The sequence below is a fragment of the Lontra canadensis genome, unplaced genomic scaffold (assembly GCF_010015895.1).
Source record: "Lontra canadensis isolate GAN:19392208 unplaced genomic scaffold, GSC_riverotter_1.0 scaffold27, whole genome shotgun sequence".
In the NCBI taxonomy this organism is placed as follows: domain Eukaryota; kingdom Metazoa; phylum Chordata; class Mammalia; order Carnivora; family Mustelidae; genus Lontra; species Lontra canadensis.
This window is the reverse complement of record NW_022631021.1, coordinates 8,570,767-8,583,972: the sequence shown is the minus strand read 5'-3', so window position 1 is coordinate 8,583,972 and position 13,206 is coordinate 8,570,767. Positions and strand designations below refer to the sequence as shown.

The following is a 13,206-nucleotide window of genomic DNA, read 5'->3' as shown; positions in this document are numbered from 1 at the left end:
TCATCCCCTACCTCATCTTTGCTGTTTTTAAGTATTCCTCCAACATTTTTGCCATGAGGTATTACATGTTAATATAATTAGAAGAAAGGACAATATAATGTGTTTCTCTCAATAGTGTACTTTCTCAAAGTTTAATTTATTTAATATTTTTGATTATTCTAATTTCTAATTAATGGTGTGTTAGTAGTTTTGGGCGAATCCCTTAAGTTCTTGGTGTCATGGGTTCCTATTCATGTTATGTAAGGCATTGGACAGAGAGATACTCTCTTTAGGTAAAAAAATAAAAGGTGAAAGCTAAATATTTTCAAGTGGAACTCACAGTATAAAAAGTTAATGAAATTGATTTTAAATCCCAATCATTTTTATGGTCCTTAGTTATACAAATTAAACATTCAAAGAAAAAAAGTCTATTGATATATTATTCCCTGTGGAACAGATGTCCTTGTCATACAAAAACATTACTAAATAGCAAGACTGTGAAATGTGTCTACATTAACATCATGGTTTTAGAATATTTCTCGTGTTATGTAATATATTTTACTATGCCAGGCCTTATAGTATAGTGTTTATGTGTACATGTTTCATTCAGACACAACTGGATTTAACATCTGGCCATGTTGTTTACTGTCCTGAGTGAGTTGAAGTCTGTCAGTTTACTTTGTCCAAGTCATATATCCCCTTTCAGCAATGTTCAGGTAAGAATGTCTACACAAAGGTTATTGTATATTAAATAACATATGTATAAGACTTAAATTTTATGACACATAGTAAGTCTTGGTTGTTAAAACACTCTAGTGTCTAAAAGATGCTATAATCTTGAAGATTTTCCAAAAAATATTTAATGATCACCATCTCTAAAATGTAATTTTTATTGAAGTCTTTTAGAACATTAGATAGTGTTATATATTCCCTACACCTATCCTAATGAAAGGTTCATTTTTTATGTATATATTAAAGATTTTTATTTATTTATTTATTTGAGAAAGTTAAGACAAAACTTCTCAATGTTATAAGACGAAGAAACTTTCTTCCTTATTCTACGTTTTTTAAAATTTATTTTTTTATTAACATATAGTGTATTATTAGCCCCAGGGGTACAGGCTAGTGAATTGTCAGGCTTACACACTTCACAGCACTCACCATAGCACATACCCTCCCCAATGACCATAACCCTACCATCCTCTCCCTACCCACCTCCCCCTGGCAGCCCTCAGTTTGTTTTGTGAGATTAAGAGTCTCTTATGCTTTTTCTCCCTCCCAATCCCAGCTTGTTTCATTTTTTTTTCCTTCCCAACCCCCCAAATACACCACTTTGCCACTCAAATATCCCATATCAGTGAGATCATATAATTTTCTCTCTCTGATTGACTTACTTCACTCAGCATAATACCCTCTAGTTCCATCCACATCATTGCAAATGGAAAGATTTCATTTTTGATGGCTGCATAGTATTCCAGTGTGTGTGTGTGTGCGCGCGCGCGTGTGTGTGTGTGTGTGCATATATATATATATACATATATATATATATAATCACTTCTTCTTTATCCATTCATCTGTTGATGGGCATCTAGGTTCTTTCCATAGTTTGGCTATTGTGGACATTGCTGCTATAAACATTCAGGTGCATTCTTCAGATCACTATATTTGTATCTTTAGGGTAAATACCCAATAGTGTGATTGCTGGGTCATGGGGTACCTCTATTTTCAATGTTATGAGGAACTTCCATGTTGTTTTCCAGAGTGGCATTCCCACCAACAGTGTAGGAGGATTCCCCTTTCTCCACATCCTCACCAGCATCTGTCATTTCCTGACTTCTTAATTTTAGCCATTCTGACTGGTGTGAGGTGGGATCTCATTGTGGTTTTGATTTGTATTTCCCTGATGCCGAGTGATATGGAGCACTTTGTCATGAGTCTGTTGGCCATCTGGATGTCTTTTTTGCAGAAATGTCTGTTCATATCCTCTACCCACTTCTTGATTGGATTATTTGTTCTCCAGGAGTTGAGTTTGATAAATTCTTTATAGAATTTGGATACCAGCCCTTTATCTGATATGCCATTTGCAAATATCTTCTCCCATTCTGTCAGTTGTCTTTTGGTTTTGTTAACTGTTTCCTTTGCTGTGCAAAAGCTTTTGATCTTGATGAAATCCCAATAGTTCATTTTTGCCCTTGCTTCCCTTGCCTTTGGCGATGTTCCTAGGAAGATGTTGCTGCGGCTGAGGTCAAAGAGGTTGCTGCCTGTGTTCTCCTCAAGGATTTTGATGGATTCCTGTCTCACATTGAGGTCTTTCATCCATTTGGAATCTATTTTTGTGTGTGGTGTAAGGAAATGGTCCAGTTTCATTTTTCTACATGTGGCTGTCCAATTTTCCCAACACCATTTGTTGAAGAGACTGTTTTTCTTCCACTAGAAATTCTTTCCTGCTTTGTCAAAGATTAGGTGACCATAGAGTTGAGGGTCTATTTCTGGGCTTTCTATTCAGTTCCACTGATCTATGTGTCTTTTTTGTTCCAGTACCATACTGCCTTGATGATGAAAGCTTTGTAATAGAGCTTGAAGTCTGGAATTGTGATGTCACCAACTTTGGCTTTCTTTTTCAACATTTCTCTGGATATTCGAGGTCTTTTCTGGTTCCATATAAATTTTAGGATTATTTGTTCCATTTCTTTTAAAAAAAATGAATGTATTTTGGTAGGGATTGCATTAAACATGTAGATTGCTTTAGGTAGCATAGACATTTTCACAATATTTGTTCTTCCAATCCATGAGCATGGAATATTTTTCCATTTCTTTGTGTCTTCCTCAATTTCTTTCATGAGTACTTTATAGTTTTCTGAGTATAGATTCTTTGCCTCTTTGGTTAGGCTTATTCCTAGGTATCTTATGGTTTTGGGTGCAATTGTAAGTGGGATTGACTCCTTAATTTCTCTTTCTTCTGTCTTGCTGTTGGTGTATAGAAATGCCACTGATTTCTGAGTACTGATTTTATATCCTGACACTTTACCAAATTCCTGTACAAATCCTAGCAAATTTGGAGTGCAGTCTTTTGAGCTTTCCACATATAGTATTATAACATCTGCAAAGAGTGATAGTTTGACTTCTTCTTTGCCGATTTGGATGCCTTTAATTTCTTTTTGTTGTCTATTTGCTGAGGCTAGGACTTCTAGCACTATGTTGAATAGCAGTGGTGATAATGGCCATCCCTGCCATGCTCCTGACCTTAGCAGAAAAGCTCTCAGTTTTTCTCCACTGAGAATGATATTTGCTGTGGGTTTTTTTTCTTTGTTTTTTGTTTGTTTGTTTGTTTGTTTGTTTTTTAATAAATGGCTTTGATGATATTGAGATATATACTCTCTATCCCTACACTTTTGAGAATGGTATTTGTTGTGGGTTTTTTATAAATGGCTTTGATGATATTGAGTTATGTACTCTATCCCTACACTTTGAAGAGTTTTGATAGAGAAAGGATGCTGTACTTTGTCAAATGCTTTTTCAGCATCTATTGAGAGTATCATATGGTTCTTGTTCTTTCTTTTATTGTATTGTATCACATTGATTGATTTGCGGATGTTGAACCAACTTTGCAGCTCTGGAATAAATCCCACTTGGTCGTGGTGAATAATCCTTTTAATGAACTATTGGATCCTATTGGCTAGTATTTTGGTGAGAATTTTCACATCTGTGTTCATCAAGGTTATTAGTCTGTAATTCTCTTTTTTGATGGGGTCTTTGTCTCGTTTTGGGATAAAGGTAATGCTGACATTATAAAATGAGTTTGGAAGTTTTCTTTTCACTTCTATTTTTTGGAACAGTTTCAGGAGTATAAGTATTAATTCTTCTTTAAATATTTGGTTGACTTCCCCTGGAAAGCTGTCTGGCTCTGGACTCTAGTTTGTTGGGACATTATTGATGACTACTTCAATCTCCTTACTGGTTATGGATCTGCTCAGGTTTTCTATTTCTTCCTGGTTCAGTTTTGGTAGTTTATATGTCTCTAGGAATGCATCCATTTCTTTCAGATTGTCAAATTTGCTCATGTATAGTTGCTCATAATATGTTCATATAATTGTATTTCTTTGGTGTTGGTTGTGATCTCCCTCTTCCATTCATGATTTTATTTATTTGGGTCCTTTCTCTTTTCTTTTTGATAAGTCTGGCCAGAGGTTTATCAATCTTATTAATTCTTTCAAAGAACCAGCTCCTACTTTCATTGATTTGTTCTACTGGTTTTTGTTTGGTTTTTGTTGTTGTTGTTGTTGTTGTTGTTGTTGTTTTTGTTTTGTTTTGTTTTGGTTTTGGTTTTGGTTTCTATTTCATTGATTTGTGCTCTGATCTTTATGATTTCTGTTCTCCTGCTGGGTTAAGCTTTCTTTGTTGTTCTTTCTCCAGCTACTTTAGGTGTAGGGTTAGGCTGTGTACTTGAGACCTTTCTTGTTTCTTGAGAAAGGCTTGTATCATTATATATTTCCCTCTCAGGACTGCCTTGGCTGTGTCCCACAGATTTTTGAACAGTTGTGTTTTCATTATCATTTGTTTCCATGATTTTTTTCAATTCTTCTTTAATTTCCTGGTTGACCCATTCATTCTTTAGTAGGATGCTCTTTAGCCTCCATGTATTTGGCTTCTTTCCAACTTTCCTCTTGTGATTGAGTTCTAGCTTCAGAGCACTGTGGTCTGAAAATATGCAGGGAGTGATGCCAATCTTTTGGTACCAGTTGAGACCTGATTTGTGACCTAGGATGTGATTTATTTTGGAGAATGTTCCATGTGCAGTAGAGAAGAATGTGTATTCTGTTGCTTTGGGATGGAATGTTCTGAATATATCTGTGATGTCCATCTGGTCCACTGTGTCATTTAAAGCCTTTATTTCCTTGTTGATCTTTTGCTTGGATGATCTGTCCATTTCAGTGAGGGGACTGTAAAGTCTCCTACTGTTATTGTATTATTGTCGATTAGTTTCTTTGATTTTGTTATTAAGTGGTTTATATAGTTAGCTTCTCCCATGTAAGGGGCATAGGTATTTAAAATTGTTATATCTCCTTGTTTGACAGACCCTTTGGATATGATATAGTGTCCTTCCTCATCTCTTATTATTGTCTTTGGCTTAAAATCTACTTGATCTGATATAAGGATTGTTACCCCAGCTTTCTTTTGATGTCCATTAGCATAGTAAATTGGTTTTCACCCCCTCACTTTTAATCTGGAGGTGTCTTTGGGTCTAAAATGAGTTTCTTATAGACAGCATATTGATGGGTTTTGGTTTTTTATCCATTCTGATACTCTGTGTCTTTTGATTGGGGATTTTGGCCCATTTACATTTAGGGTAACTATTGAAAGATATGAATTTAGTGCCATTGTATTGCCCATAAAGTGACTGTTACTGTATATTGTCTCTGTTCCTTTCTGGTCTACTACTTTTAGGCTCTCTCTTTGCTTAGAGGACCCTTTTCAGTATTTCGTGTAGGGCTTGTTTGGTGTTTACAAATTCTTTTAGTTTATGTTTGTCCTGGGAGCTTTTTATCTCTCCTTCTATTTTTATTGATAGCCTTCCTGGATATAGTTTTCTTGGCTGCATGTTTTTCTCATTTAGTGCTCTGAATATATTACGTCAGGTTTTTCGGGCCTTCCAGGTCTCTGTGGATAAGTCTGATACCAATCTAATATATTTACCATTGTATGTTACAGACTTCTTGTCCCGAGCTTATTCCCTTTACCATATTAGGGAAATTCTCTACAATAATTCTCTCCAATATACCTTCTGCCCCCTCTCTCTTTTCTTTTGGAATCTCAATTATTCTAATATTGTTTCATCTTATGGTATCACTTATCTCTCAAATTCTCCCCTCATGGTCCAGTCATTTGTCTCTCCTTTGCTCAGCTTCTTTATTCTCCATCATTTGGTCTGCTATATTACTAATTCTCTCTTCTGCCTCATTTATCCTAGCAGTAAGAGCCTCCATTTTTTATTGCACCTCATTAATAGCTTTTTTTATTTCAGCTTGGTTAGATTTTAGTTCCTTCATTTCTCCAGAAAGGGCTTTTATTTCTCTGGACAGGGTTTCTCTAATATCTTCCATGCCTTTTTTGAGCCCAGCTAGCACCTTGAGAATCATCATTCTGAACTCTAGATCTGACATATTGCCAATGTCCATATTGATTAGGTTACTTGCCTTCAGTACTGCCTCTTGGTTTTTGTTTTGTTTTGTTTTGTGGTGAGATTTTCTGCCTTGTCATTTTATCCAGGTAAGAATATATGAACAAGAGAATAAAATACTAAAATAGTGGCAAAGACCCCAGAAAAACATTTGCTAACCGAATCAGAAGAGACCCCAAATCAGGGGAAGAAGAAAGGGGATAAAAAGAAGTTTAATTTTTTTTTTAAATAATTAAACATATGTACTAGACTGGTGAATAGAACAGAGCCACCCACTTGATTTTGGGTGTATTTTGGTCTCTTAGAAGAAACTACATCCTAAAATTTTAAAGAAAGAATAACTTATATGTATATATACAAAAATAAGGGTAAACATGGTGAAGGAATAAAATATGACTGTAAAGATGAAAATTTAAAAAAAAGTTCTAAAAAAGGATTTGATAAGATAAGTTGGTTGGAAAATGAAAGAAAAAGAAAGTGGAGAGAATTTGCTCAGTCTGGAGACTAGAAAAAAGCCCTGTGCTAGATTTAGAGCATATTTTGATCTATTAGAAGACATTGTATCTCAAAAGTTTTTTAGAAGAAAAAACCCTATTTGTATACAAAAATAAATCAATAAATATATAAAGTTAGATACAATGAAGGATAAAATATGACTATAATAATGAAGGTTTAAAAAAATTTTTAGAAGGGTATTGTTAAGATAGACTAGTTAAAAATGTTCAAAGTGGAAAGAGGAAATGTTAAAAAAATTAGAATAAGAAAAACAAAATTTAAAAAATTTAATTAACTTTGCAAGACTAAATAATCATGGGGAGAAAACTATCAATTCCATGCTTTGTTTTCCCTTCTTCTGGAATTCTGCTGTTCTCCTTGATCAGTGAGCTTGGTCTTGGCTGGATGTTCTTGCTGATCTTCTGGGGGATATGCCTGTTGTAGAGATTCTCAAATGTCTTTGTCCCAGGGAAATTGTGCTGCCCTTGCCAGGGGCCAGGCTAAGTAATCTGCTTGGGCTTGCTTTTGGGAGCTTTTGTTTCCTGAACGCTTTCCATAGAGCTCTGCAGGACAGGATGAAAATAGCGACCTCCCAATCTCTCGCCAGGGGGAGCCAAGAGCTCAGAGCCCATTCCTCAGTGCACCCTCAGAGAAAATCAGTCAATCACTCCTGTTTCCCTGGTCTCCAGCCTACCTCCAAGCTCACCAGCCTGTGACTGAGCATTTCCATCTCTGGCACACAGCCCCATTTGGAGTTTCCAAATGTAGAGGATTCCTGCCATTCTGCTCTTCCAGCAGATAAAGGTGGAACTCCCTGGATCTGCCACTTGTAGTGTCCCTTTCAGAAAGCGGTCGATTTTCTGTTTCTATAATTGCTGCTCTTCTTCTCTTTGATCTCCTGTTAGGTTTGTAGGTGTTTGAAATGGTTTGATAACTATCTAACTGAATTCCTGCGACCTGATGTCATCTCAGTCTGCTACTCCTCTGCCATCTTGACTTCTCCCTCCCTTATTCTACTTTTGTGTGTGGGTGTGTGGTAGTAGTTATAACTATAATCATATTATGGAAAGGCTAAAACCACACTTAATTGTCTTGCTCCCCTACTCAAACCCTGCAAAGTTTTTCATCACACCAGAGTAAAAATCAGTTTCCCCACGATTTACAAAGAACTATATGATTAAGCTCCTCATCTTCTCTCTTTCTTTATTTTCTGATTTTCCTCAGGTTCATTCCACTTAAACCACACAAGAGTGCTTCTGCCCCAAGAATTTTCCCTTATTGCCATCAATATGTGAAATATAGTTTTTTTCTCAGATAGTTGCAACTTTATTCAGTTCTCTTCTCAAAATTCACTCTACCATTCTATCCATAATGGCACTCCTGTGAAATTATCTTGTTCCTACTTCCTTTATATTTTTTTTCTAGTATTCATCACATACTACCTGAAAATTATACCCAGTATTTATATCATCAATTTCTGTGTCCCACCCAAATCAGAAAAACAATCACTTAGGGCTCTCTTGTTTATTTCTATTATCCATCAGTATGTAAAATATGATCAACATATAGTAAAACTCAAATATTTCTGAAATATTTAGCACACAGCTTACCAGAATTAGGAACTTAAAAGTTAAACCTAAAACAAATAAATATATTATTTTTAAAAAGATTTTATTTATTTATTCATGAGAGAATGAGAAGCAGAGATAAAGGGAGAAGCAGGCTCCCTGCTGAGCAGAGAGCTAGAGGCAGGACCTTATTCCAGGACCCTGGGATCATGACCTAAGCCAAAGGCAGACACTTAACTGACTGAGCCACCCAGGCATCCATAAATACAGTATAAAGTAATTTAAATAAAATCAGTTTTGAGTTATCTATATTTTATATTATCTGTAAATTAGGTGTGGTTAAGTTAGCTCTTCTAATATTGATTTTGAAGTAACAAAAATCAATCTTTTTGTAATGCATCTGATGAGAAAGATGGAACTTAGAAAAGATGGGGAAATTATATCTTGACTTATTCCTAAAATAATAAGGAATAGAAAGAAAAAAAATATTGTAAAGAGTACTAAAGACACTATACCCAAATGCTTTTTATGTTTAAAGTGTTCAAAGACTCATTTTGGTTCTACTAGTGGAAATTAAATTGAATTATTTATCTTTGCATCTCTTCTCTTATTTACAGTAGTTATTTTGGTAATACAACATACAATTACTCAACTCTAAATTACTTTTTTTTTTCCCCCATCCCAGGTAACTCAGGATTATTAGGAAAAGCAGGATTATAAAACATAACATACTCAGGGAGCTGGGGTGGCTCAGTGGGTTAAGCCTCTGCCTTTAGCTCCGGTCATGATCTCAGGGTCCTGGGATCAAGCCCCACATTGGGCTCTCTGCTCAGTGGGGAGCCTGCTTTCCCCTTCTCTCTCTGCCTGTCTCTGTACCTACTTGTGATCTCCTCTCACTCTGTCAAATAAATAAATAAAATCTTAAGGAAAAAAAAAAAACATAACATACTCTAAATTCTTTTTGAAATCAATCAGATAATTAATGTTATTTTTTTTTCCTCTCCCACATACTACACAGTTGAAGTATCTGCTGTTAAGTGTAAGTTTCAAATGCCAACTCTATACATCTGAGTCTAGGGATTTAAACAGTTATTATAAAAAACTGACATGTTCTTATAAAAACCAGAATTCAGTCTCTTACCTTCTATTTATTTAAAGGCTAAATTTTACAACTGTGTTATCACCACCAACTGAAGTTGATTTAAGAGACACAATCTTTTTTTTTTCTTTTTTTAAGGCATGACTTCCATAATAATTGATGCAAGAGAGACCCCTAGCAGCATCTGCACATGCTGAACTCTTAAATCAATGATGCTGGCTTCATTCCCAACTAACAGGTGTACCTATATTGATTCATCCTTTTGTGCCACCAAGAAAGGAAATACGACATCAGGGGCATTCACCCTGACTTCTCCAAATATTCATGATATGATGTAATGTTTGCAAAGATATAGGTAGTGCTTCACTTTTTCACCCTGCACTGCTTAGCCAACCCAAATGGATGGAGTCATAGGTTGCGATAAAGCACAACATGGATGCTAGTCAGGATGAAATAATACTTGGCTGAAAACCACAATATTTAAAGTGAAAACCCTGACCATTTACCTTCTCCAGTCACAGATTTGCAAAAGATAGATGCAGAAGAGGTGTACAAGACAAAAATCTTCCTATTTTAAAAAATGAGACATCATACCTCAAACTTGTCAACAATCCTCAGTAGCCACTGGGTGTAGTTGGAAGAAATGTGTTTGGTGGTCTCTGGGTGTCCAGGATCGGGACTGTCTAGACTGACACACAAAAGAGAAGAGAGGTAATCCCAAAGTGATATATCAGGGAGGGGAAAAGCAATGATATACACACCTGTAACAGTTAAATCTGTACTTCAGACCTCCTCTGGGATCAGGTTTCTAACTGAAAAATCAAGGGCAGCCTGAGATCTTGTCATACTACAATTTTTACAGGGATATTACAAAGAGAGAAAAGAGAATGATAGATTTCCACATTATCAGTGGCCCGATACTTACCATTCACATGAGCTGATATGTTTTTCCCACAAAGGATGGAAGAGAGAAGGAAGCTTACTTTCTTTAGATGCCAAACATTTCCCCACATTTTGTTCTTCATTTTTAACTCACTGGGCTTAAAAGTCAGACTGTTTTCAGCCAGAAATGTTTTATCTGTGAAGGAAGAGGCTCAACAGAGTAGAGTATCAAAATGTTCTTATATAAGCCTTTCTGTATTCCTTTATTCTCACTGGTCTAATATGCATATTCATCTAGAACAATGGCATATGCGTTTTAGACACAGAGCCCTCTGAAATGGACAATGAAATTTACTTTAAGAACATACAAGTTATAGAATGAAATTTTAACCTTCAAGAGCCCATCTTGATGTCTGCCAACACATTTGTCTATCCAAGCTCACTCAAAGGGTTACACAGTGGTTGCTATATAATAGCATGATGCCAGTCATAAGGACAGCTTCAAATTTGTCCCTACCCCACAAACTTTTACAGTGGGAACCTCTCACATTTTCAAGTGAAACTGTTGATTCCACAGTGAAATTAATGTTCTACAATATATATAAAAGCATCTGACCCACTCACTTATTCTGCTCAGTGCAAGCCAGAAAGATTTCACTTGGTGCCTTTTGAGGTTTGCTTCTCTCAATTAGAAGTCCTATCATCTCCTCTAGAGCTTGTTCTCTTTCACTCCTCTACCACTGAATTACCCCAACTCCGATTTTGTCTTAGGGGCAAGAGGAGATATAAGAATAGAATACCACCATTCTATGAAAAAGAAAATTAGAACAATGAAATAATTTCAAAATCATATTAAACAGTTGCCTAGAATGCTCACACCAATTTCTTCTTAAAATATCATTTTTCAGCAAATTAATGTTTCTAGAATCTATCCCATGTGATCATCCCATGTGGCTCCATTGGCCATTCCTTTCCACATTATACACATGCTTTCTGCTCCAGAATAACAGGAGAGGTTTCTATAAGAGGTTCACAGGTTAGCCCATACAGCAAGATGTAATGAAATATCTATGTCCTATTCTCAAGAGGCTTGTATAGTTTATGTGACATTATCTATAACTTATGTTTGTTTTTCCTAAGCAATCCTAATCTCCAGGCACATTAAGAATACTTCATAGATAATGACTTGTATCATTAATCTATTTCCCCAGACATTTAATTATCATATTTACAAGGTCATGTGCCTTTTTTTTTCTTTCCTCTGAAGTATTCCCTTGTCCATTAATCATAGAAGAAACTGATCACACTGGAGAAGGTTGGGCCTAGGCTCTGGGGGCAGTCAGGCAACTGCGTCTAGCTGGAGCCTGGGCCTTGACTCACTGCCGTCTCCACTGCCCCTAGCCCCATAGGCAGAAGCCACAGTGTCCAGTCAGAATGGCATGATCTTGAAGCCCCACTGCCACAAGAACTGACAGATGTGCATGGCTATGGGTTCAACCGGCCTGCAAGAAAGATCTGCAAGATCTACAAGACCTGGCAAGCCAAGGTATGCCCCATTGTCTTGCGCCCTCCCTTCTAAGACCTGTCTGGCCAATTGTGAGGTGTCCCACTATGAGTATCACACCAAAGTGTGAGCTGGAAGGGGCTTCAGCTAGGAAGAGTTATGGGTGGCTGGCATCCACAAGAAGGTGGCATGGACCATTGGTATCTCAGTGGATCCAAGAAGGTGGAACAAATCCACTGATTCCATGCAGCCCAATGTGCAATGGCTGAACTAGTACCACTCCAAGCTTACCCTCTTCCCCAGGAAGCTCTCCACCCCTAAGAAAGGAGACAGCTCTGCTGAAGAACTCAAACTGGCTACAGAGCTGACAGGACCAGTCATGCACATGCCAAGTGTCTATAAAAAGAAGAAAAACAGAGTCATTACAGAGGAAAAGAATAACTTCAAGGCATTGGTCAATGTTTGCATAACCCATCCTGATGTGTGGCTCTTTGCATCTGAGTAAAAAGGGCCAAGGAAGCTGCAGAACAGGATGCTCAAAAGAAAAAATAAAGTGTCATTGGCACCTTGTAATTAAAATAAGAAAGAAAGGAAGGAAGGAAGGAAGGAAGGAAGGAAGGAAGGAAGGAAGAAGAAGAAGAGAAAGAAAGAAAGAAAGAAGGAAAGAAAGAAAGAAGAAAGAAAGAAAGAAAGAAAGAAAGAAAGAAAGAAAGAAAAGAAAGAAAGAAAGAAAGAGAAAGAAAGAGAAAGGAAAAAAGGAAGAAAGAAAAAGGAAATTGATCACAGGTCAACTTGTTATAATTTTTTTTCTGCCTAGTCTAGATATTGGTCATATCTAGTTGCCATTCCTTGGTATTTACTAAGGATGCATAAATAGTGATTTGAAGGGATACATGCACCCTGATGATTATAGCAGCATTATCAGCAATAGCCAAATTATGGAAAGATCCTAAATGTCCATCAACTGATGAATGGATAAAGAAAATGTGAGAAAAAAAGAATGAAATCTTTCCACTTGCAACAATGTGGATGGAGCTAGAATATATTATGCTAAGTGAAAAAAGTCAGTCAGAGAAAGACAAATACTACATGATTTCACTCATATATGGAATTTAAGAAGCAAAACAGATGACCATATGGGAAGGGGGGGAAATAAGAGAGGCAAACGAAAAATAGACTCTTAGCTATAGAGAACAAACTGAGGGTTCCTGGAGGGGAGGTAAGCAAGGAGATGGGTTAAATGGGTGATGGGGATTAAGGAGGGCATTTGCGTTATGCACTGGGTGTTGTATGTAAATGATGAATCACTAAACCTTACACCTGAAACTAGTATTACACTGTATATTAACTAACTGAAATTTACATAAAAACCTTGAAGAAAAAATTTTTAAATGTACATTTTAATTTATATTTATATTTATGACCATATCATTCCATAGGTCTTTTGATATTCTTTGACAAGCTCTTTCACTTTTTTCCTCCAGCATTCACAGTTATTTGA

The 13,206-nt window shown here is 36.4% G+C and overlaps 1 pseudogene; it reads left to right on the top strand.

Moving 5' to 3' along the window:
• Positions 1 to 12,257, top strand: part of LOC116871770 — a 100,418-nt pseudogene extending 88,161 nt beyond the window's left edge.
• The last annotated feature ends 949 nt before the right edge of the window (positions 12,258 to 13,206 follow it).